The sequence below is a fragment of the Staurois parvus genome, unplaced genomic scaffold, assembly GCF_062004578.1.
Source record: "Staurois parvus isolate SC_StPar_1 unplaced genomic scaffold, SC_StPar_1.0 ptg000634l, whole genome shotgun sequence".
NCBI classification, from domain to species: domain Eukaryota; kingdom Metazoa; phylum Chordata; class Amphibia; order Anura; family Ranidae; genus Staurois; species Staurois parvus.
Genome location: NW_028318430.1, coordinates 655,247 through 681,483, shown reverse-complemented (window position 1 = coordinate 681,483; position 26,237 = coordinate 655,247). Strand labels below are relative to the sequence as shown.

The 26,237-nt window shown below is 42.5% G+C and overlaps 1 protein-coding gene across 1 annotated transcript in view; it reads right to left on the bottom strand.

Moving 5' to 3' along the window:
- Positions 1–20,970, bottom strand: part of MGAT4A (alpha-1,3-mannosyl-glycoprotein 4-beta-N-acetylglucosaminyltransferase A) — a 120,305-nt gene extending 99,335 nt beyond the window's left edge. Inside the window, exon 1 of the mRNA XM_089693452.1 lies at positions 20,776–20,970. The gene's annotated coding sequence lies outside the window, so the exon portion shown is untranslated. The remainder of the gene's footprint in view (positions 1–20,775) is intronic.
- Between the last annotated feature and the right edge of the window lie 5,267 nt (positions 20,971–26,237).

The window sequence follows — 26,237 nt, the reverse complement described above, 5'->3', positions numbered from 1 at the left end:
TTTCATCCCCCGTATAGTATTTCATCCCCCATATAGTATTTCATCCCCCATATAGTATTTCATCCCTCATATAGTATTTCATCCCCCATATAGTAATTCATCCCTCATATAGTATTTCATCCCTCATATAGTATTTCATCCCCCCATATAGTATTTCATCCCTCATATAGTATTTCATCCCCCCATATAGTATTTCATCCTTCATATAGTATTTCATCCCTCATATAGTAATTCATCCCTCATATAGTATTTCATCCCCCCATATAGTAATTCATCCCTCATATAGTATTTCATCCCCCCATATAGTATTTCATCCCCCCATATAGTATTTCATCCCTCATATAGTAATTCATCCCTCATATAGTATTTCATCCCCCCATATAGTATTTCATCCCCCCATATAGTATTTCATCCCCCCATATAGTATTTCATCCCTCATATAGTAATTCATCCCTCATATAGTATTTCATCCCTCATATAGTATTTCATCCCTCATATAGTATTTCATCCCCCATATAGTATTTCATCCCCCCATATAGTATTTCATCCCCTCATATAGTATTTCATCCCTCATATAGTATTTCATCCCCCCATATAGTATTTCATCCCTCATACAGTAATTCATCCCTCATATAGTAATTCATCCCCCATATAGTATTTCATCCCTCATATAGTATTTCATCCCCCCATATAGTATTTCATCCCTCATATAGTAATTCATCCCCCCATATAGTATTTCATCCCCCCATATAGTATTTCATCCCCCCATATAGTATTTCATCCCTCATATAGTAATTCATCCCTGATATAGTAATTCATCCCCCATATAGTATTTCATCCCCCCATATAGTATTTCATCCCTCATAAAGTAATTCATCCCTCATATAGTATTTCATCCCCCACAGTACTATTCCCCCCCCCCCCTTCTAGTAAGCCAAGTCCCCCGTGTCAATTCACTTACCTTTTGCGTTCCTCTCGCTGTCTTCCCGCGCCGTTCGGGTCTTCAGGGCGGACTGTGAGAGGAGCCTAGCTCCCCTCCCCTCACGTTCGGCACGCTGCCCCGCCTACACACATCCTGACAGCCACATCCGCAAGCCGGATTAAAAGGTCCGCGCGGACTTTTGGGGCTGCCAACCGAGAGGAGGCAGGGGAGCGGCCGACCGAGAGGAGGGAGGGGAGCAGGCGCCCGGCACACAGAAGAGCCGCATTAGACTGGGTAAAGAGCCGCATGTGGCTCGCGAGCCGCGGCTTGCCGACCACTGAATCATTAGATTCTAATGATTGGTCTATTTGTGAGCCGAAGCCACATGTTACAGATGAAATTGGAATTTTTCCCACGGCACACCAGACAATATCTCACGGCACACTAGTGTGCCGCGGCACAGTGGTTGAAAAACGCTGGTCTAGAAGACCATCAAGCTCTGCTCCAATACACACGCTGACTCCTAAATGTGCAACGAAACCGGAGTGGACAGTCTCATCCTGATATCAGGGTGGTCGTGTCCTCTCTCCAGTAAGATGGGATTTTGTGTGTGCCTGAACAACGGGAAAGAAAAATGTTTGAATACACTCCCCCCTCCATACAAATGAATGTTTCTACATAAGGGCCTGACCTTTTAAAATATCTGCTGGCGATAGAGGTAAGTGTTAAGGCATCAGTACAGAGATACATGACCATGTGCTGTAGGTGATCGCCTCTTTTTGCCCTCCTCTCACAGTTCCCCCCCCCCCCCCCCCGGGGCACCCTCTCTTTTAAGCAACTTTTGTCCAGTAATCGTTACTTATCAGATTATTTGATGTATGTATATTATATAATTTTTTTGTTTTTTGCTATGTATATTTTATAGTGATTGCAGTGGTTCATCAAAAGCTTGGATCCTGAAGAAGCAATTACAGCGAAACGCGTTGATCCTATACACTCATTATGCATTTTTGCAATACCGTTGTTAACCATATGCTGATGTGACACCCATAGACTGCTTGGTTTTCTTCACTTTTAATTGCTGAACCAAGAAAGAGGTTTTAATTTTAGTATTTTGAATTGTACTCAAATACTTTTCTTTCCCGTTGTTCAGGCACACACAAAATCCCATCTTACTGGAGAGAGGACATGACCACCCTGATATGATGATTTGACTGTCCACTCCAGGTTTGTTACACATTTGGTATATATTTTGTGATGGTGCCACAACGCGGACATTGATATTAGTTCAAGACACATCCCCGCTAAAGTTCCCAGAATTGTCCCTAACAGTAAACCACCCCCAACACTTAACTTTCTCCAGTAGCGATCACTGCAGGTAATTGCTGGCTGTGCAGAGAGTCACAAATAGCTGTGCCTAGTCACTAAAAGCCATGGCAGGAATCAGAAGATTCCTTCCACTACAATTCACACCGGCCTAAATCACTGGTGTGAATACTGCCTTAAAGTGGTTGAAAAGGCTCAAGGTTTTTCATCTTCATTCATTTTATGCAGGAAGGCAAAAAACCTTCCGTGTGCAGCCCCCCTAAAACTTACCTGAGCCCCATCATGATACAGCGATGTGCACGAGAGCCTCAACTCTCCCGGGTCTCTCCCACCTCACTGGCAGAGGTAACCACTGGCTCTCGCTACTACCAATCACAGCCAGGGAGGAGAGAGTGGAGGTGGAGCTGAGCCACGCTACATGTGTGAATGGACACACAGAGCAGCAGCTCGGGAGCGAGCCTGCTTGGGTGCCCCCATAGGAAGCTGCTTGCTCTGGGGGAAATAGGCAGAAGGGAGAGGCCAGAAGCGCCAGCGAGGGACCTGAGTAGAGGAGCATCAGGGCTGCTCTGCGCAAAACCATTGCACAGAGCAAGTAAGTATGACATATTTGGGTTTTTTTTAACAAACAAAAAAATCTGCTTTTAATGTCACTTTAAAGTCATTATGTTACATAATATGTAAATATGGTTTCTTCACTCTCGGTGCTTCTCTGAAGGTGAAGCTGAGAATGAAGTTGAAATCCACAATAACACTTCACTGTTCACAAATCAGGCCATTATACTGTAGCTGTCATAGTTAGCATAGCTGGTGTTGTTGGAAGGTTCAGACATTAGGGCTTAAGATAGGTATCGATGTAACTCTATTAGGGTGGCCATACATGGTTCAGTTTTTCTTTACAGCGAGCTGGCAGAATGAAAAAAAACTGAACCGATTTCCACATTCACACATTTGAGGTGGATGGGGAAATCCTCCTGGCTGTGTCTTTATATTCTGACAGTGGGACTCACCTGCTGTCAGAATACACTGATCAGAGCTGCAGCTAACTGGTTGCATGCGGTGATTGAGCAAAAATATGCCAACAAGCCCATTCATGAAGAGTGAATTGACAGATTGACTTCTCATGAACAGCAATAGCCAGCCATATATGGATCAAAATAAGGTACAGTGGTTAAAAAAAAGTCTACACACCCCTGTTAAAATGTCAGGTTTCTGTGATGTAAAAACATTAGACAAAAATAAATAATTTCAGAACTTTTTCCACCTTTAATGTGACCTATAAACTGTACAACTCAATTGCAAAATAAACTGAAATCTTTTGGGGGGGAGGGGAGTAAACATAAAAAACTAAAATAATGTGGTTGCATAAGTGTGCACACCCTCCTATAACTGGGGATGTAGCTGTGTTCAGAATTAAGCAATCACATTCAAAATCATGTTAAATAGGAGTCAGTACACATCTGACATCATTTAATGTGCCTCTGATTAACCCCAAAAAAAGTTCTGCTATTCTAGTAGGTCTTTCCTGACATTTTCTTAGTTGCATCCTACAGCAAAAGCCATGCTCTGCAGACAGCTTCCAAAGCATCAGAGGGATCTCATTGTTAAAAGGTATCAGTCAGGAGAAGGGTACAAAATAATTTCCAAGGCATTAGGTATACCATGGAACACAGTGAAGACAGTCATCATCAAGTGGAACAAATATGGCGTAACAGTGACATTATCCAGAACTGGACGTCCCTACAAAATTGATGAAAAGACAAGAAGAAAACTGGTCTGGGAGGCTGCCAAGAGGCCTACAGGCAACATTAAAGGAGATGCAGGAATATCTGGCAAGTACTTGCTGTATGGTACATGTGACAACAATCACCCGTATTCTTCATATGTCTGGACTATGGGGTAGAGTGGCAAGATGGAAGCCTTTTCTTATGAAGAAAAACATCCAAGCTGGGGTAAATTTTACAACAACACATCTGAAGTCTCCCAAAACCATGTGGGGAAATGTGTTATGGTCTGATGAAACCAAGGTTGAACATTTTGGCCTTATTCCAAAAGATATGTTTGGTGCAAAAACAACACTGCACATCACCAAAAGAACACTATACCCACAGTGAAGCATGGTGGTGGCAGCATCATGCTTTGGGGCTGTTTTTCTTCAGCTGGAACTGGGGCCTTAGTCAAGATAGAGGGAATTATGAACAGTTCCAAATACCAGTCAATATTGGCACAAAACCCTCAAGCTTCTGCTAGAAAGCTGGACATGAAGAGGAACTTCATCTTTCAGCATGAAAACGACCCAAAGCATACATCCAAATCAACAAAGGAATGGCTTCACCAGAAGAAGATTAAAGTTTTGGAATGGCCCAGCCAGAGCCCACACCTAAATCCGATAGAAAATCGGTGAGGTGATGTGAAGAGGGCTGTACACAATCTGACAGATTTGGAGTGTTTTGGCAAGTCAAGATGTGCCATACTGATAGACTCATACCCAGTGCTGGAATAAAATCAAAAGGTACTGCAACAAAGTATTAGTTTAAGGGTGTGCACAGTTATGCAACCATATTATTTTAGTTTTTTATTATTACTTCCCACCACCTAAAAGATTGAAGTTTGTTGTATAGTACATAGGTTACATTAAAAAGGTGGAAAAAGTCCTGAAATGATTTATCTTTGTCTAATTTTTTTTACATCACTGAAACCTGACATTTTAACAGGAGTGTGTAAACTTTTTATATCCACTGTAGGTCCCTGCTGAAATGGCCGAATTTTGATCCATATATGGCTAGCTTAAGAATGTCACAATCTCAAAGATGGTGCAAACTAATGCAGGCCACAGACAGGTCGAAAACCGTCAGTTTTAAAAAAAAACAAAAACTAAAAAATCGGTCGTTCAATAGGCCAACGTTACCACCAACGGTAAAAAAAAAAAAAAAAACAAACAAACAATTGGCCGATTTTCATCCCGTCTACGGCCGGCATTTAATTACTTCTGTCCCTTGCAGAGAGCTCCGCTATTATATTTGACATGAAAAAGTCTTGTGGTTGCAACAATGTATCTATTTGTATCCATTTCAGATACCGAGGTTTTTTATTCAGATACAAATAGATAGATTGTTGCAACCGCAATACTTTTTCATGTCAAATATAATAGCGGACTGGAATTCTTCTTTTTCTTCTTCTTGCAGGTCACGGCTCATGCGCAGATTTTTTATTGGTAAACGATCGGCCAATTTGCCCATGATTGCCGGGAAAATCGGCTGATCTTTTTCCAACTTTACCAATAAAAAAAATGTGCCAAAACCCTGAAAAACGGCCTACCAATTAACCCATTAACGGTGCAAAAATCGGCCGATTTTCGACCAGTCTATGGCCTGCATAAGCTGGTCACAAGCTAGGTGGATAAGGGAATCCCCGTCAGGACATTGTATTCTGTGAGCGGGGCTCGCTACTGTCAGAATACACTGATCATGGCTTCTGCCCTTTCTGTGTCAGCATTGAGCAGGTGGCAGGTCTTTTTTATAGAGGTATCTATTGGACTTTCAATCTCTCCCCTACATTCCACTGTATCCAATCAAGCATGGGTCATGCTTAATTAGCTGCCTCCGCAACCACAATAGCCAAGGAATGACAGCTCTGAAGACTCAGAGCTGAGCACTTCTAGCTTCATAAACAGCTCGCCATCCTGAACATATCTGTCGTGGTCCCGGGCTCCCAGGAAGAGTGGGAGGGGCCAGAAACCACAGAATCACACAGAATCACTACACCAGCACTGTAAATGTGGTCAAGCGACTATACAGCCACACAGATCCATTTTACATTAAAACCGGACGCTGGTTGAAGAAAAAACAGATACAAGTTCATGGCTGCTACTGCATTAAAGACAAATGGTAACAAACAATCCCAGCTCACTTACCAGCCAGCCTGCAACACACCAAATTAACCTAACAGTTAACAATAAAACAAGGGGTTTAGTTTGCACACATTTGCAAACAGTAAGCTGCAGCGGCCACATCATGGTACCCCAGTGTGCTGCAGTCCTAACTCTATACATTTTGAGAGTCTCCAAAGTTGGAGCACATACTGTATACTGTAAAATAATGGTTAGATTGAGGGCAGGTATGCAACACACTGAATACCGAACAATAGGTACCAGCCGGCTGGAGGGAGAGGAGGGGAAGCTGGCAGCGCTGCTCCAACTTTGGAGACTCAAAATTTATAGAGTTAGGACTGCCGTACACTGGGGTGCTGTGACGTGGCCCTGCTGCTTATGCACATATAGTATTTGCAAATGTGTGCAAACTAAACCCCTTGTTTTAACGTGAACTATTAGACAGGGTAATTCAGTTTGTTGATTGCTGGCTGGTAATTGAGCTGAGAATTTTTGTTTGTTGTTTTTAACATGCGTCACCTTTCCATGCGCTCCTTGCTGCAAAGGCCAGTTAGAGGTTGGGGTGGTTACCATTTGTTCGCACGGTTACAGCATTTATGAGCTTGTTTTAAATGCTTCAGACTCAGGACATACTGTACATACTGTCATACTAAGGAAGCCCCCAGCGGAGTCATTTTTTTCTTCTTTCAACCAGTGGGTTTAATGAAAAAAAAAATGACTTGATTCCCCCATCCACACAGTCAGTGTGGATGGGGGAATCCTCTCAGCTGAGCTATTGTATTCTGATATTAATCCTTCATTGTACATAGAGGTGGTAAGCATGCAACTATGGCTGAGGGTGCCTTAGAGAGTGCTGGATAGAGTCAGGAATAAAGCTATTATATCTATCCCTGCACCTCTAGGCAGAACAAGAGACAGTGTAAAGGTAGATTTTGTCCATTTACCGGAGTTCTGCTTTAGGTTAGGGAATAAAAGTTATCACTTAAAACTTTTTGCAGTGTATTATCTACATACCGAGTGACGGATAATTCAGACCAGAAGCAAAACAGCACGAAACATTCAGCATGAGAAAAAAGTAGAATGGAGACAGTTCTGAAAAGTAAATGTCAAAAAAATGTTTTGGGGTTTTTTTTTTCGTTTTTTGACACAAGATAGCTGGGGTCACTTAAATTGATGATAAAATAGAATCACATGTAGATAAGGCTTCTTAATTTCAGCAAAATTCTTGGATTTACAGTCTTAAATGCCAATGTAAATGATGTCCAATAAAATACTGTATAATAATAATAATGTCTATCAGCTTCCTCCTTTAAACAAAAAAAAAAAGACTTTGAAGTACATTTTTTGTCATGGAACATATCTAGTCTAGATCTCAAAACATTATGCAGATCAGTCTAAAGTGATGTAGTATATTCCCAGCAGGAGCCTCTGCTTGCTGACAGTACAAACAACAATGCTGGGAGTCATTTTTCCCTGTTAAGTATACAAGTAGAATTTGGCATAACAGTTATCTTATCCCATAGCTGCCCACTTCTTACTAGGGCAATTGTCAAACGAAAGGCTAAAGCTGGCCATATGTTTCAGTCCAAATGTTTCATTTTAGGAACAGGGGCGGACTGACAACTCATGGGGCCCCCGGGCAATAGGGGATCATGGGGCCTCTGTGTCCTTGCCCAAACCCCACAAAGCCTATGAAAAAGGTACCAGGGGCAACTCATGGGGCCCCCTACTGACCCCGGGCCCTCGGGCAGTGCCCGAGTTTCCAAATGATCAGTCTGCCCCTGTTTAGGAATGTTTCTTTGATTTTCTAATGGTTAGTGGGCTAAAATCTACACTCAGTTTCAACCACAGTGATGAGAAAGTTCAAAGGTGCAGGATGGAAAAAAATAATTTAAGAACAAACAAATTTCTAGGGCCTCGCTTACACTTTCAATTCAGGGGCAGTAAAACCCTGCAGTTGAACAAAATTTTTTACCTCCTCTTCCACCACTACTACTGTTGCTGCTGAGGCAGCGGCTGGGGGTGTGCGTCAGATCGCACTTTAAAATGTAAAGTGAGTCTAAACAATACCTAACAGGGTATGTGGTTTTCATTGGGCAAAATCCAAAATCAATTGTTAACATGAAAGCGGTATTAAACCCACAAGCAAATATATATTTTATTGCAGCTTACTGTTTTTCTGATGTGATGGCTGCATTCATTTTTTGTTTAGGCTTTGTTTCTTTTATTTTCCTCTGGTGGTCCAGCTAGTAAGTCTGTTGCCTTACAAAAGAACAAGCTCTCCATCAGAATGTATCAGTCTACAGGGATGGGACTAACCACGAACATGGGTGCTTACAATGATCAGCCTTTATTTATCTTTATCCCTAACAGGAGCGTATGTACCACAAGGCAAACAAGGTGTTTGCCTTGGGCGGTGTTTTTCAGGAGAGTGGCACCACCCCCCCTCCCAGGAAGAGAGGCCACGTGTGGCAGGTGACAGAGGATGGGGACCAGGCGAGGCACTGCCTGAGCTCTGCCATGGTTTGAGAGGGTGTGGGCTGCTGGAGGGTGCAGGTAGAGGCCAACTCTCATTCCCATACAAGGACGACAGGGCTTTCCTTTCCTGGGGATGGCCGGCTGCTTTAATTCCAGAGGTGAGTGCTGGAGGAACGTCTCTCTCACCCCCTCCTTTTCTAGATTGTGTGGGGAGGCGTCAGATTTTAGTGTTGCCTAGGCAGCACAAAAACAAAATACACCACTGATCCCAAAAGGAAAAACGGTTGTTGCTCCTGCTTATAAAGTAAGAGCTGGAGTTCAGCTGCAATGTGTTAGTGTATTTAAATCTGCTAGTACATTTAGCATTACCCTACCCCCAGACTGACAATGCTGCTGTCCAAAGGTGCCCCTGTGTTATTTCATCCAGAGTGCAGGCACTCTAATATAGAAGGTGTGTTACTGGCCAGATCACAAGGTGAACACAGATGAAAAAAGCCTAAAAAAAGCAAACAAATGCAGCCACCACATCTACTCTTTACACAGCATTTTTAAGTACTTTCGAACAACATTTCTCAGGTCATCAAATGTACTGAGAATTTTCATAGAAATGTTTGTACACAGGTTCGCTCAATATTTTATTAGTTTACGGCCAGTTTTAGTGCACCTTTGGGACTACATCTCACATTACATCCATAGTTTATGGGCACATACACCAAACCCCCCCACACACCCTTCACCTGAATTATGGGGTTCTTTCTCCCCTCAACCTTCTGTCTGTGTTTTAATTCGCACAGCTAAGTCATCATCTCACAGGGATCTAGGAATAAAATGACTACAAGTCCCATCTGCCACAGAGACGGGGACTCAGAGCTCTCAACAGAGCACAAGAGCATGGCACATGTATTCCATTGTTTAATTGCTCCGTCACTATAATTGCGGGTTTGTAACTCACTCTGGGGCTGGGGGAAGAGTCACTGGAGCCTCTGCATTGCACCCCTGAAGCACTTATAATGGTTGCAATGCTCTGCAGGCTTGAATACAAAAAAAAAAAATAAGGGCACCTTTGTTCTTTCATCAGTGCGGGTACATTTATATTTTTTTTAAGTCGGACTGTACCTTTAGATACTAACGTAAGATTGCCAATCTTGTCAAGGTATTATACCATATTCCGGATTCCTAGAACTGCATGATTTTTACATCCAGGTAAAATAAAAGGACCCATTGGCAGTCTGCTTCTTTTCCTGCAGGGCACATGTAGCTCAGCTAGTACTACTTGTACAATACATTGAAGTCTACAACCCACACATTGGTAAGTGTATGATGACACCAGGGGTGGACTGACAACTCATGGTGCCCCCGGGTAATAGGTGATCATGGGGCCTCTATGTCCTTGCCCAAACTCAAACCACACCCAAACAAGCCTATTAAAAAGGTACCAGGGGCATCTGATGGGGCCCCCTACTCACCCTGGGTCCTCGGGCAGCGCCCGAGTTCCCAAATGGTCAGTCAGCCCCTGCACATGCCAACACAAATCCTATCATATACTGTACACGGACTTGCAGTTAGCTCTGCTGCATAGAGTCCAAGCAGACAGACTTCTTGTACAGTAAGAAGTACACAATCTTTAAAGTCACACTAAATGATATTCTTATTCTTCAAAAATAATCCACACACATCCACTACTTTATGCCCCAGTAATCTGTTTTTCATGAAATAGCTTCTTACAGTGTTTTTCCACCTCCTTGTAATGTCCTTAGAGTGCGCTCCCAAACCTCTTCCTTTCCCCCTCACTTCCAATCGTTTGTAACAAGCCGTGCACACTGGTTGCAATCACGCGCACTACTCACACTACAAATCCTATAGTCCATAGTCCTTAGTCCATCTCAGGAGCAAGCAAGAGGGGGTGGCTACATTCCTACATACAGTGGGACCATGGAGAGCGAATGTAGCCACCCTCTAACAGGAAGTCAGATCACAGCAGAAAAAAAAAGAAAAAGAAATTTGGAGATTTAGAGATGGTTGCAAGCAATAGAAGGTAATATAGTAAAATGAGATGGTGTGTGCCAGGCAGATCAAGATGCCTCTGTCCTGCTGGGGGCTGAGCTGTTGCTTTGACTACCGGGAACTCTGATAGAAAAGTGGAATGTCTCCTGACCTGCCAGTCCTTGTCACTGCTGGACGCTGTCCCTGGTGATAGGAGTATTTATTTGCAGAGCCTGTTTTGTGATCCAGTTGCCTATCCATGATTCTTATCCAGAGAAGGAAGTTATTCTGTAAGCAGGCAGCCTCTTCTACCTATCCCTTAAAGGGACCTCTGGTTACCTGGATCAGAGTAATTTGTTACTGGGCAATTGCTGATTACTACCCTGACGGAGGACCACCTAAGCCTTGACCAGACCGATATCTGATGAGGAAACCTCTGGATGTGATACTTAATGTGTATAACTACTGCGCATCTGGTGAGTGCGTAATTCTGCCATTTTTCACGGAGCACCACCACTGAATTTAACCAGTCACCAGGCACCTTAGAGTCACACAGACTGTCATTTATACTGAACTTTTATTACCAGTTTATCGTCTTATATATTTTTTATAATTTTAGCACTGCACTAACTTATCTATTCTAATAGAAGGTAATATTTTTAGTTAAGAACACATACTTCAATAGAGTTTTTTTTTTTAAATCCGGAGTTTGTTGACTCCTAGGCCCCTTTCAGACAGAGCAGAATCCAATTTGCTCAGCAGGGAATCTGTCCACTGATCAAACCGAAGTGGGGGGATGACAGGTCTGTGTCCGCTTAGTTTATGCAGACTGAACATGGACACAGCCCACTCTGCTCTATGGGTGCCCAGGTGTAAATGGATCAGCTGTCCATTTACACCCAACAGCCCTCCAATCTGATCCTCCTAGACAAAGGACGACAGATGCCTTCCAGTTTTTTTTGTTTTTTTAGCAGACCTCCAATCTGATTCTCCTAGACAAAGGAGGACAGGTGCCCTCCATTTTTTTTTTGTTTTTTAGCAGATCTCCAATCTGATCTGCCTAGACAAAAGGAGGCCAGATGTCGTACAGTTTTTTTTTTTCTAGCAGACCCGATCAGATTGAATGTAGGTGGGTATAAAAGGACTACATGGACTATCTGATCAGGCCTTCCAGAAAAACTAACAGGCAGACCTGATTAGATCACCCATGATAAAGTGGGGCCCAGGGGTGGACTGACAGCTCATGGGGCCCCCGGGCAATATGGGATCATGGGGCCCCTGTGTCCTTGCCCAAACTCAAAAAAGCCTATGAAAAAGGTACCAGGGGCATCTCATGGTGCCCCCTAACGACCCCAGGCCCTTGGGCAGTGCCCGAGTTTCCAAATGGTCAGTCCGCTCCTGGTGGGGCCTAAGCCTACTGATCACTATGGTCCTAAGAGCCACATTATCTAGGCAGCATTAAAGTGGGTTTAAAGGGTCTTCTCACTTTTGCAGTCAAATTTGACAAAATTCCACAATCTGCTTTGTATTCCCATAACATACCTAAAGATAAAAACAATACAAATTATATATATATATATATATATATATATATATATATATATATATATATATATATATATATACACAGTTCCAAGAAAAAGTATGTGAACCCCTTAAGATTATGTGGAGTTTTGCATGAATTGGGCATAAAATGTGCTCTGAATGTCATCTAAGTCACAACAATAGAAGAACACAGTCTGCTGAACATAATACTACACAAACATTAGATGTTGCCATGGTTTAATTGCACATAACATGTAAACATTCACAGTGCAGGGAGGAAAAAGTATTTGAGGCCCTAGCTTAATGACTTCTCCCAGAGCTAATTGGAGCCAGGAGTGAGCCAACCTTGACTCCAATCAGTGTGATGATATTGGATGTGTTGCTGACAGCTGTCCTGCCCTTAAAAAACACACACCCGTTTGGGTTTACTGGTTTCAAGAAGCACTGTCTGATGTGAACCATGCCTCGCAGAAAAGAGCTCTCAGAAAACCTACGATCAAGAATTGTTGACTTGCATGAAGCTGGAAAGGGTTATAAAAGTATCTCCAAAAGCTTTGATGTTCATGTGTCCACGATAAGACAGACTGTCTAGAAATGGAGAAAGTTTAGCACTGTTGCTACTCTCCCTAGGCGTGGTCGTCCTGTAAAAATGACTGCAAGAGCACAGCGCAGAATGCTGCATGAGGTAAAGAAGAATCCCAGAGTGTCAGCTAAAGACCTACAGAAATCTCTGGCACATGCTAACATTTTTGTTGACACATCTACAATAAGGAAAACATTAAACAAGAATGGAGTACATGGGAGGACACCACGGAGGAAGCCATTGCTGTCCAAAAAGAATATTGCAGCACGTTTGAAGTTTGCAAAAGAGCACCTGGATGTTCCCCAGCACTACTGGCAAAATATACTGTGGACAGATGAAACCAAGATTGAGTTGTTTGGGAAGAACACACAACACTATGTGTGGAGAAAAAAAGGCACAGCACACCAACATCAAAACCTCATCCCCACTGTAAAACATGGCGGAGGGAGCATCATGGTTTGGGGCTGCTTTGCTGCCTCAGGGCCTGGACGGATTGTTGTCATTGATGGGAAAATGAATTCCAGAGTTTATCAAGACATTTTGCAGGAAAACGTACGACCATCTGTCCGCCAACTGAAGCTCCGCAGAGGATGGGTGATGCAACAGGACAATGACCCAAAGCATACAAGTAATTCAACAAAACAATGGCTGCAACAGCACAGAATATGCCTTCTGGAGTGGCCCAGTCAGAGTCCTGACCTCAACCCGATTGAACTGCTGTGGCATGACCTTAAGAGAGCGATTCACACCAGACATCCCAAGAATATTGCTACACTGAAACAGTTTTGTGAAGAGGAGTGGTCCAAAATTACTCCAGATCGTTGTGCAGGTCTGATCTGCAACTACAAGAAACGTTTGGTTGAGGTTATTGCTGCCAAAGGAGGGTCAACCAGTTATTAAGTCCAAAGGTTCACATACTTTTTCCTCCCTGCACTGTGAATGTTTACATGTTATGTGCAATTAAACCATGGCAACATCTAATGTTTGTGTAGTATTATGTTCAGCAGACTGTGTTCTTCTATTGTTGTGACTTAGATCAGTGTTTTTCAACCTTTTTTGTGCAAAGGCACACTTTTTTCATGAAAAAAATCACGAGGCACACCACCATTAGAAAATGTTAAAAAAATTTACCTCTGTGCCTATATTGACTATATATAAAGTAATTCTCTTGAATAGGAATCAAACACAAAGAAATTATTTTATAATTACTTTATTATGAAATAATAAAGTATTTTATAATTGGACCCGGGGGCCGGACCAAGAGTAGATGAATGATGTGTATGTGTCATCCATAGTAAGTATAGTAATATTCCCCCATAGTAAGCATAGTAATTAATCCCCCATATAGTAATTCATCCCCCATAGTAATTAATCCCCCATATAGTAATTCATCCCCCATAGTAATTCATCCTCCATATAGTAATTCATCCCCCATAGTAATTCATCCCCCATAGTAATTAATCCCCCATATAGTAATTCATCCCCCATAGTAATTCATCCCCCATAGTAATTAATCCCCCATATAGTAATTCATCCCCCATAGTAATTAATCCCCCATATAGTAATTCATCCCCCATATAGTAATTCATCCCCCATAGTAATTCATCCCCCATATAGTAATTCATCCCCCATAGTGTAATTCATCCCCCATAGTGTAATTCATCCCCCATAGTAATTCATCCCCCATAGTAATTCATCCCCCATATAGTAATTCATCCCCCATATAGTAATTCATCCTCCATATAGTAATTCATCCCCCATAGTAATTCATCCCCCATATAGTAATTCATCCCCCATAGCAATTCATCCCCCGTATAGTATTTCATCCCTCGTATAGTATTTCATCCCCCGTATAGTATTTCATCCCCCGTATAGTATTTCATCCCCCATATAGTATTTCATCCCCCATATAGTATTTCATCCCTCATATAGTATTTCATCCCCCATATAGTAATTCATCCCTCATATAGTATTTCATCCCTCATATAGTATTTCATCCCCCCATATAGTATTTCATCCCTCATATAGTATTTCATCCCCCCATATAGTATTTCATCCTTCATATAGTATTTCATCCCTCATATAGTAATTCATCCCTCATATAGTATTTCATCCCCCCATATAGTAATTCATCCCTCATATAGTATTTCATCCCCCCATATAGTATTTCATCCCCCCATATAGTATTTCATCCCTCATATAGTAATTCATCCCTCATATAGTATTTCATCCCCCCATATAGTATTTCATCCCCCCATATAGTATTTCATCCCCCCATATAGTATTTCATCCCTCATATAGTAATTCATCCCTCATATAGTATTTCATCCCTCATATAGTATTTCATCCCTCATATAGTATTTCATCCCCCATATAGTATTTCATCCCCCCATATAGTATTTCATCCCCTCATATAGTATTTCATCCCTCATATAGTATTTCATCCCCCCATATAGTATTTCATCCCTCATACAGTAATTCATCCCTCATATAGTAATTCATCCCCCATATAGTATTTCATCCCTCATATAGTATTTCATCCCCCCATATAGTATTTCATCCCTCATATAGTAATTCATCCCCCCATATAGTATTTCATCCCCCCATATAGTATTTCATCCCCCCATATAGTATTTCATCCCTCATATAGTAATTCATCCCTGATATAGTAATTCATCCCCCATATAGTATTTCATCCCCCCATATAGTATTTCATCCCTCATAAAGTAATTCATCCCTCATATAGTATTTCATCCCCCACAGTACTATTCCCCCCCCCCCCCTTCTAGTAAGCCAAGTCCCCCGTGTCAATTCACTTACCTTTTGCGTTCCTCTCGCTGTCTTCCCGCGCCGTTCGGGTCTTCAGGGCGGACTGTGAGAGGAGCCTAGCTCCCCTCCCCTCACGTTCGGCACGCTGCCCCGCCTACACACATCCTGACAGCCACATCCGCAAGCCGGATTAAAAGGTCCGCGCGGACTTTTGGGGCTGCCAACCGAGAGGAGGCAGGGGAGCGGCCGACCGAGAGGAGGGAGGGGAGCAGGCGCCCGGCACACAGAAGAGCCGCATTAGACTGGGTAAAGAGCCGCATGTGGCTCGCGAGCCGCGGCTTGCCGACCACTGAATCATTAGATTCTAATGATTGGTCTATTTGTGAGCCGAAGCCACATGTTACAGATGAAATTGGAATTTTTCCCACGGCACACCAGACAATATCTCACGGCACACTAGTGTGCCGCGGCACAGTGGTTGAAAAACGCTGACTTAGATGACGTTCAGAGCATATTTTATGCCCAATTCATGCAAAACTCCATGTAATCCCAAGGGGTTCACATACTTTTTCTTGCAACTGTATATATATATATATATATATATATCATTTCCTTCCTTCTAGATCTTTCTAAGAAAAATGTGTCATGGCTGGTTCTAGGAATTCCTGGTCAGTCTCACTGTGTCTTTTGCCCCCACACAGACCGAACTATGCAGGAGGGTGGGTTCTAAATCTTTAACCCTTCGTTAGGACAGGCAGCATTCAAATCTATTTTATAGCTCATAACGAAGAACTGCAGCACAGCAAGGGTTAACTGTGTAAAACATTACTCCACAGCCCCCTTTCAAAACATTACAAAGCAGGAAGAGAGTGTAAGAGTTTTTAAACAAGTAAAACGCACTTAAAAATGTAACCAGCAATATTTAAAAATATTTTTCAAGTTATACTATGTTATTGGGAACATGTAACAAATATAAAGTAGGTATTGTCCTAATTTGGCTGCAAAAGTGGAAATACACTTAAAGTGATTGTAAGCCCTCACCTTGTAAAACAACCCATTCAGTTTAAAAATGAAATGAAAGGCAAAACCTTTGTGTATAGATGTAAAAAACATTATAAATACCTTTTTTCCCCCTTTTTTATAAGCGATTACAACATTTCCTCTGATCTCAACTGCATGGGAGCTGGGGGAAGAGAAACAGCAGGACACTGAACTTTCCAGTGAAAGGCAGTGTGAGGAAGTTGGGGGGTCAGGACAAGTCTGATCATTGGAAGAGAGCAGGATGAGATCCCAGCACAGCCAGAAAACTGACTGTGCTGTGCTCTCATGCCTAATGTGGTCAGTTTTTAATAGGATAGCAGAGCGACCTGCAGGAACACCGGTTGTCATGTTGCACATGACTGTGATATGCCTATAAGTGTTCTTTGTATTTTGTCTGTGTCTTTCCTTTGGTTTAGTTCTTGCTGTATAGTTAGCCCATCCTTTTTCCCAGTAATGCATTTCAGCTTCAAGTCTCATGTCATGAAGCAGGACACATTATGATCTTTTGACCTATCAGATGTTCATTGTTGTAAGATATGTTATGGAATAAACTTCACAAGATCTACAAGGTGTCATCTAGATGGAGTCACTGCCTGTGTTATTCAACTAAGATTGGAGTTATTGCTATCTCATCACAACTGTAAGTTACAGAGATTACACTATCAGTGCTTAGATTGGAGAGACAGAACACCAGTGATTTCACATAAAGGAAGCAATACAAAGAGAGCAGAATACATTTTGATACAACCAAATGCGGGATGAGGCCGTTTCTTTTTAAAATCTCATTGATTCACCTCCACCTGCAACTATTTGATCAAATGATGGTTTTAATTAAGTGTGTACATCCCCCATTTTGTTGTGGGTTGTTATGCTACATAAGCTTGTATTTTAGTTTTCTAATGTAAGCTTTAAGAAAGGCTGTGGCCGAAACGCGTCAGTTTTCATGGATTTTATATCTTCTACTGTGTGCCAATAAAGGCATTTTGATGAAGAAATGAGTTGCCGGCTATTTTGCTACATTTTCATACAAGTACATGGTACAGCAGGCTCATATCAGGAGTATGAAATGTTGGATTTACGTATTCTTTAAAAATTTGTGAGTGCAGCAGTTTGCATGACTTCCCACAGAACATAGTGAAGATCATCTTTAGTCTATGTTCAAATGGCCATCTCCTCCCATGTTTCTGCTTGTGCACACTTTTCAAAATTAAAAAAAAAAAAAAAAAAAAACCACATGCACAGAAAAGACAAAAAGGTAGACTGTGTAGACACTGTCTAGCTCTCTGATACAATGGTATGCCCCCCAGCCATGGGGTACACGTATGTTTTAGGTGTCTCCATCCACAGCATCTCTCCCAGATGTGACAAGGAGAAATAGAAGAGCTGACAGCTCCGTGAGTATAGCCATTGCATGATGTACTCCTATGCCCCGAGGAGCTCTGTTTATTGGTAAAGATGAGTGTAGAACACAAATCTCGGCTTCTCTGATTTTTCCATCATTTAAAAAGACCTGAAAATGTCTATTTCTGTCCAATGCAGATGAATCTATGCATTTCTGTCCAATGTTCTCCTATAGGCATATATAAATATGAGGTCTACTATGCAGAGTGTATGTGACTAACCTGCTACACTCCCCTGGAATAGGTTCAGCATCAGATCCCACACTTCTACTACTTAGATTTTCTTAAAGGGCTCATTTACACGGCGTGTTTCCAAAACATACAGGAACATACAGTATACACACATTTAATACAGTGCCATGCACTTTGTATACATTTTACATATTTAATCAGCATTCTGTAAGCTCTTTCCTGCTTTATAATATCCATAGAACTTTGCACAATGTGTGTAATACGTATGTACCTGCATTTTCCTGTTTAAAGTGAGCTTTCATTTATTCCTCTGGGAGCTGAAAATATTAGTGTAATGCAGCATGCTGTATACTGGCACAAGGTTCAATGAGAATGATGGATGCATCTCTACCTTAGTGATGGATATGGGGGGCCTCAAATGCAGCCCCTGACATCAACAGAGGGCCGCACATATTACCCAGTGAATGCAATGCTATAGAGAGCGGTCGGAAACTGCAGTCATGTAAAAAGAGAACGGAGGCATGCTAAAAGAGATGGTCAGAGACTGCATATGTGCTACAATAGATGGTCAGAGCCTGAGGACATGCTACAAGAGATGGCCAAAGCCTGGGGGCATGCTACAAGAGATTGTCTGAAACTGGGGGCATGCTACGAGAGATTGTCTGAAACTGGGGGCATGCTACGAGAGATTGTCTGAAACTGGGGGCATGCTACGAGAGATTGTCTGAAACTGGGGGCATGCTACGAGAGATTGTCAGAGACTGGGGACATGCTGCAAGTGATGGTCAGAGACTAGGCTCATGCTAAAAGAGATGGCCAGAGACTAGGGACATGCTACAAGAGATGGTCAGAGACTAGGCAAATGCTACAGGAGATGGCGAGAGGCTAGGCGCGTGCAACAGGAGATGGCCAGAGACTAGGCGCGTGCAACAGGAGATGGCCAGAGACTAGGCGCGTGCAACAGGAGATGGCCAGAGACTAGGCGCGTGCAACAGGAGATGGCCAGAGACTAGGCGCGTGCAACAGGAGATGGCCAGAGACTAGGCGCGTGCAACAGGAGATGGCCAGAGACTAGGCGCGTGCAACAGGAGATGGCCAGAGACTAGGCGCGTGCAACAGGAGATGGCCAGAGACTAGGCGCGTGCAACAGGAGATGGCCAGAGACTAGGCGCGTGCAACAGGAGATGGCCAGAGACTAGGCGCGTGCAACAGGAGGTGGCCAGAGACTAGGCGTGTGCAACAGGAGATGGCCGGAGACTAGGCACGTGCAACAGGAGATGGCCAGAGATTAGGCGCGTGCAACAGGAGATGGCCAGAGACTAGGCGCGTGCAATAGGAGATGGCCAGAGACTAGGCGCGTGCTACAGGAGATGGCCAGAGATTAGGCGCGTGCTACAGGAGATGGTCAGAGACTAGGGACATGCTAAAGGAGATAGTCATAAACTAGGCACATGCCAAAAGAGATGGTCAGAGACTAAGCACATGCTACAACAGATAGTCAGAGACTAGGCACATGCTAATAGAGATGGTCAGAGGCTGGGGGCATGCTACAATAGAACTCCAAAGACATGCTGGTAGGTTAATTGGATCCTGTCTAAATTGGCCCTAGTATGTGTATGTATGAATGTAAGTTAGGGACCTTAGATTGTACACCCCTTGAGGGTTAGGGACTGATGTGAATGTACAATATATATGTAAAGCGCTGTGTAAATTGACGGCGCTATATAAGTACCTGTAATAAATAAATACATTCAGACATGCTAGAACAGATGGTCAGAGACAACAGGCATGCTAAAGAAGATGGTCAGAGACAAGAGAAATGCTACAGGGGATGCTCAGAGATAGGGGATGCTCAGAGATTGGGGATATGCTATACCAGATGGTCAGAAACAAAAGGCATCTTATAAAAGGTGGTCAGAGGCATGCTACAGGAATGAGACAACAGATGTGCTCCAGGAGACAGTCAGAGAACTTGATATGGGAATGGTTGGAGATGCTCCAGGAGACAGTCCTAGATGTCAGACACATTACAGGAGACTGCTAGAAATGACCATCCCAGCCACTTTGCAAATCCTAGCTCCCACCTGTGTGCTCCCTACAGCCCCCTAATAATGACTTGTAGCACCTTTGATTTCTCTCATTAAGATCCCTTATAATGGGGGAAATAAACAGAAAAAGAGTACGATCTGGAAAAGAAAGAAATCCAGCAAAACATGTCACTATATAGCCAATCTATGAAAGATGCTTCCTTCACTTGTCTAAAGAGGGATCTATTGAAAACACAGACCACTCTCTGCAGGGGCCCCCAAGGGCCACACAGTAAGTGTCAAAGAGGCACCAGGGCTGTATGCAGGGATAAACAAGGACTGCTGGCAGCAGTGTCTAGTTGGCATAGCAGACCACTTGGAGGGTGATGAGAGGAAGTGGAGCTCCCATAGAAGTGATGGATCCTCTGTCCTCTATGACACCAGCCCCTGTTGTAGGACACAATAGGACAAGTGACAGCCCAGGGTAGACAAGGAACAGGAAGCCCTTCCCTGCCAGTGCCTGATCCTGCCAGGTGACCCCCCTGATCACACACAGCACACTGCCCTCCCTGTGCCACACAGCTCAGCCCTGAATGGCTGCCAGGCTCTCCTCTGCCACTCACCTCGGCTTCCCCCGGTCACCACAGTGCCATAGTCCCAGTTCCGTGCCGGGCGATGGGCGGAGTGCGGGCACACTGCGGCTTCAGTCCGATCTCCGGCCACCCCATGCCGTGATTCCCATGCCGTCCCCGTACACTGTCACCCCGGATCCGCTCCTCAATACCGCCCCCGTCTACACCTACACCGAGACCACCAGCACCTCCCACAATCCGCCCATCGGACCAACGCGGCCAACCACAGCGGGCAGAGGGAGGAGCCGGCCGCTGTCATCTGTCGAGCCGGCGCGTTGGAGTGTCAAAGAGACTCCGCCTCCCTTCTGTGTGGCGTGGTTGGGGCAGATGGCAGGCGGAGGGATGCTGATGAGAAGGGTTATTGTGGTACCCGGATTGGGGCAATGCTTTGTAGAAGTACATTGGTGAAGAACAGTAGTGAAGTAACAGTGCCAGGGCTCCGGTTTATTTATGTACTAATTTAAAGGATCAGTCCTTCCAAAATTGTTATTTCAGTATTTTGGTAGTGCTGGGGAGTTACACCTTTTCTTATATCATGGGGTATAAGAAAAGGTGTAACTTTTCTTATACCCCATGATATACCCCGGATGACATACAGGGGATGGACAAAATTATGGAACGACCAGGTAAAAGAACAAAACTGTTACTATATATATATATAGTATATATGTATATATATAAATATATATATGTATATATATTATGTATATATATATATATACATGTGTATATATATATATGTGTATGTATATATAATTATATATATAAATATATTGCCTTGAAAAAGTATTCCTACCCCTTGAAATTTTCCACATTTTGTCATGTTACAACCAAAAATGTAAATTTACTTTATTGGGATTTAATCTTATAGATCAACACAGAGTGGCACATAATTGTGAAAAATGATAAATGGTTTTCACAATTTTTTACAAATACAGTTAATATCTGAAAAGTGTGGCGTGCATTTGTATTCGACCCCCTTTAGATACCCCTAACTAAAATCTAGTGGAACCAATTGCCTTCAGAAGTCCCCTAATCAGTAAATAGAATTCACCTGTGTGTGTATTTTAATCTCAGTATAAATACAGCTGTTCTGTGAAGCTCTTAGAGGTTTGATAGAGAACATTAGTGAACAAACAGCATCACGAAGAATAAGAAACACACCAGACAGGTCAGGGATAAAGTTTTGGAGAAGTTTAAAGCAGGGTTAGGTTATAAAAAAATATCCCAAGCTTTGAACACCTCACAGAGCACTGTTCAATCCATCACCTGAAAATGGAAAGAGTATGGCACAACTGCAAACCTACCAAGACATGGCCGTCTAACTAAACTGACAGGCCGGGCAAGGAGAGCATTCATTAGAGAAGCAGACAAGAGGCCCATGGTAACTCTGGAGGAGCTGCAGAGATCCACAGATCAGGTGGGAGAATCTGTCCACAGGACAACTATTAGTCGTGCACTTCACAAATCTGGCCTTTAAGGAAGAATGGCAAGAAGAAAGCCATTGTTGAAAGAAAGCCATAAGAAGTTCAGTTTGCAGTTTGCGAGAAGCCATGTGGGGGACACAGCAAACATGTGGAAGAAGGTGCTCTGGTCAGATGAGACCAAAATTGAACTTTTTGGCCTAAAAGCAAAACGCTATGTGTGGCGGAAACCTGACACTGTATATCACCCTGAACACACAATCCCCACCATGAAACATGGTGCTGGCATCATCATGTTGTGGAAATGCTTTTCTTCAGCAGGGACAGGGAATCTGGTCAGAGTTGATGGATGGAGCCAAATACAGGGCAATCTTAGAAGAAAACCTGTTATAGTCTGCAAAAGACTTGAGACTTGGGCGGAGGTTCACCTTCCAGCAGGACAACGACCCTAAACATACAGTACTACAATGGAATGGTTTAGATCAAAACATATTTATGTGTTAGAATGGCCCAGGCAAAGTCCAGACCTAAATCCAATTGAGAATCTGTGGCAAGACTTGAAAATTGCTGTTCACAGACACTCTCCATCCAATCTGACAGAGCTTGTGCTATTTTGCAAAGATTGAGCAAAAATGTCACTCTCTAGATGTGCAAAGCTGGTAGAGACATCCCCAAAAACACTGTAATTGCAGTGAAAGGTGGTTCTAAAAAGTATTGACTCAGGGGGGCTGAATAAAAATGCACGCCACACTTTTCACATATTTATTTGTAAAAAATTTTGAAAATCATTTATCATTTTCCTTCCACTTCACAATTACAGTTGCAAGAAAAAGTATGTGAACCCCTTGGGATTACGTGGAGTTTTGCATGAATTGGGCATAAAATGTGCTCTGAACGTCATCTAAGTCACAACAATAGAAGAACACAGTCTGCTGAACATAATACTACACAAACATTAGATGTTTCCATGGTTTAATTGCACATAACATGTAAACATTCACAGTGCAGGGAGGAAAAAGTATGTGAACCTTTGGACTTAATAACTGGTTGACCCTCCTTTGGCAGCAATAACCTCAACCAAACGTTTCCTGTAGTTGCAGATCAGACCTGCACAAAGATCTGGAGTCATTTTGGACCACTCCTCTTCACAAAACTGTTTCAGTGTAGCAATATTCTTGGGATGTCTGGTGTGAATCGCTCTCTTAAGGTCATGCCACAGCATTTCAATCGGGTTGAGGTCAGGACTCTGACTGGGCCACTCCAGAAGGAGTATTCTGTGCTGTCGCAGCCATTGTTTTGTTGAATTACTTGTATGCTTTGGGTAATTGTCCTGTTGCATCACCCATCCTCTGCGGAGCTTCAGTTGGCGGACAGATGGTCGTATGTTTTCCTGCAAAATGTCTTGATAAACTCTGGAATTTATTTTCCCATCAATGACAACAATCCGTCCAGGCCCTGAGGCAGCAAAGCAGCCCCAAACCATGATGCTCCCTCCGCCATGTTTTACAGTGGGGATGAGGTTTTGATGTTGGTGTGCTGTGCCTTTTTTTCTCCACACATAGTGTTGCGTGTTCTTCCCAAACAACTCAATCTTGGTTTCATCTGTCCACAGTATATTTTGCCAGTAGTGCTGTGGAACATCCAGGTGCTCTTTTGCAAACTTCAAACGTGCTGCAATATTCTTTTTGGACAGCAATGGCTTCCTCCGTGGTGTCCTCCCTTGTACTCCATTCCTCTTTTATGTTTTCCTTATTGTAGATGTGTCAACAAAAATGTTAGCATGTGCCAGAGATTTCTGTAGGTCTTTAGCTGATACTCTGGGATTCTTCTTTACCTCATGCAGCATTCTGCGCTGTGCTCTTGCAGTCATTTTTACAGGACGACCACGCCTAGGGAGAGTAGCAACAGTGCTAAACTTTCTCCATTTGTAGACAGTCTGTCTTACCGTGGACACATGAACATCAAGGCTTTTGGAGATACTTTTGTAACCCTTTCCAGCTTCATGCAAGTCAACAATTCTTGATCGTAGGTCTTCTGAGAACTCTTTTCTGCGAGGCATGGTTCACATCAGACAGTGCTTCTTGAAACCAGTAAACCCAAAACAGGTGTGTGTTTTTTAAGGGCAGGACAGCTGTCAGCAACACATCCAATATCATCACCCTGATTGGAGTCAAGGTTGGCTCACTCCTGGCTCCAATTAGCTCTGGGAGAAGTCATTAAGCTAGGGCCTCACATACTTTTTCCTCCCTGCACTGTGAATGTTTACATGTTATGTGCAATTAAACCATGGCAACATCTAATGTTTGTGTAGTATTATGTTCAGCAGACTGTGTTCTTCTATTGTTGTGACTTAGATGACGTTCAGAGCACATTTTGTGCCCAATTCATGCAAAACTCCACGTAATCCCAAGGGGTTCACATACTTTTTCTTGCAACTGTATGTGCCACTTTGTGTTGGTCTATCACATAAAATCCTAATAAAGTAAATGTATGTTTTTGGTTGTAACTCGACAAAATGTGGAATATTTCAAGAGGTATGAATACTTTTTCAAGGAACTGTATAAAAATACAAATATATATATACAGTATATATACAGTGAATGAAATAAGTATTTGATCCCCTGCAGATTTTGGATGCTCACTCACAAAGAAATGATCAGTCTAAAAATCGAATGGTAGGTGTATTGTAAAACTGAGAGACAGAATAGCAACAAAAAATTAAAAAAAAATGCATGTCTAACAAATGATGCACTGATTTGCATGTTCATGAGGGAAATAAGTATTTGATCCCCTATTATTCAGCAGGATTTCTGACTACTAGGTGTCTTTCATACAAGTAACAAGCTGAGATTAGAAGCAGTCTCTTAAAGGGAGTGCTGCTAATCTCATTTTGTTACCTGTATAAAAGACACCTGTCCACAGGAGCAATCAAACAATCAGATTCCAAACTCTCCACCATGGCAAAGACCAAAGAGCTGTCCAAGGATGTTCAGGGACAAGATTGTAGACCTACACAAGGCTGGACTGGGCTACCAAACTATCTCCAAGCAGCTTGGTGAGAAGGTGACAACAGTTGGTGCAATCATTCGCAAATGGAAGAAACACAAATCAACTGTCAGTCTCCCTAGGTCTGGTGCTCTTTCTGGAGTGTCAATGATTTGAATTTTTTGTTGCTATTCTGTCTCTCAGTGTTACAATACACCTACCATTCGATTTTTAGACTGATCATTTCTCTGTGAGTGGGCAAACATTCAAAATCAGCAGGGGATAAAATACCTATTTCCTTCAGTGTGTATATACAGTTGTGTTCAAAATAATAGCAGTGTGTTGAAAAAAGTGAATAAAGCTCAAAATCCTTCTAATAGCTTTTATTTCCATACACACAAATGCATTGGGAACACTACACATTCTATTCCAAATCAAAACATGAAGAAAAATATATCAAATTTGTGTGGTTCCTCTAAAAAAAACTGAAGACAAGTGAATATTAGACTGTTCAAAATAATAGCAGTGTTTGTATTCTTCTTTACAAACTCAAACATTCACTATATAAACTGAAAAATGTTTGAAGATTTTGCTTTCCTTTGAATCACTTAATGAATATTTACAGTTGCAAGAAAAAGTATGTGAACCCCTTGGGATTACGTGGAGTTTTGCATGAATTGGGCATAAAATGTGCTCTGAACGTCATCTAAGTCACAACAATAGAAGAACACAGTCTGCTGAACATAATACTACACAAACATTAGATGTTTCCATGGTTTAATTGCACATAACATGTAAACATTCACAGTGCAGGGAGGAAAAAGTATGTGAACCTTTGGACTTAATAACTGGTTGACCCTCCTTTGGCAGCAATAACCTCAACCAAACGTTTCCTGTAGTTGCAGATCAGACCTGCACAAAGATCTGGAGTCATTTTGGACCACTCCTCTTCACAAAACTGTTTCAGTGTAGCAATATTCTTGGGATGTCTGGTGTGAATCGCTCTCTTAAGGTCATGCCACAGCATTTCAATCGGGTTGAGGT